The sequence below is a fragment of the Sardina pilchardus genome, chromosome 2 (assembly GCF_963854185.1).
Source record: "Sardina pilchardus chromosome 2, fSarPil1.1, whole genome shotgun sequence".
Taxonomy (NCBI): Eukaryota; Metazoa; Chordata; class Actinopteri; order Clupeiformes; family Clupeidae; genus Sardina; species Sardina pilchardus.
In genome coordinates, this window is record NC_084995.1 from 19,598,039 (window position 1) to 19,598,389 (window position 351).

The window sequence follows — 351 nt, forward strand, 5'->3', positions numbered from 1 at the left end:
CTTAATGTCGAGTTGACGTCTGATCAGCCAAAGTGAACAACAAAAATATAATAAAGTGAAGTTTATTTACTTTCTAAACAATAGGCTACCATAAACCTACAGGCCACGTTTAAACCACGCCAATTTGGAGAGCGCAAGTTTTGAAACAACCCGTGAGGTGACCACGGGAATAAAAGCCATTCAATTGCACTGTTGTTACCTCTGTGGTCCGTCCACGGATTTGTAGTGATTCCGATGCAGTTAAGGAATCTGTGGGTGGACCACGGATGCTGCTTGCCATTAACATACATAGAAATTAATTCCGTGAGCCCAACACAGAATTTAAGGCAAATCCGTGAAACTGGCACAGAT

General features: G+C 42.2%; 1 long non-coding RNA gene across 2 annotated transcripts in view; it reads right to left on the reverse strand.

Annotated features, from left to right (window-relative positions):
* LOC134101226 (uncharacterized) overlaps positions 1-58 on the reverse strand; it is a 7,003-nt gene extending 6,945 nt beyond the window's left edge. For both annotated transcript variants that reach the window (XR_009941363.1, XR_009941362.1), the window contains exon 1: positions 1-58. This exon is cut by the window's left edge. This is a non-coding gene — a long non-coding RNA (uncharacterized LOC134101226).
* Positions 59-351: the final 293 nt, after the last annotated feature.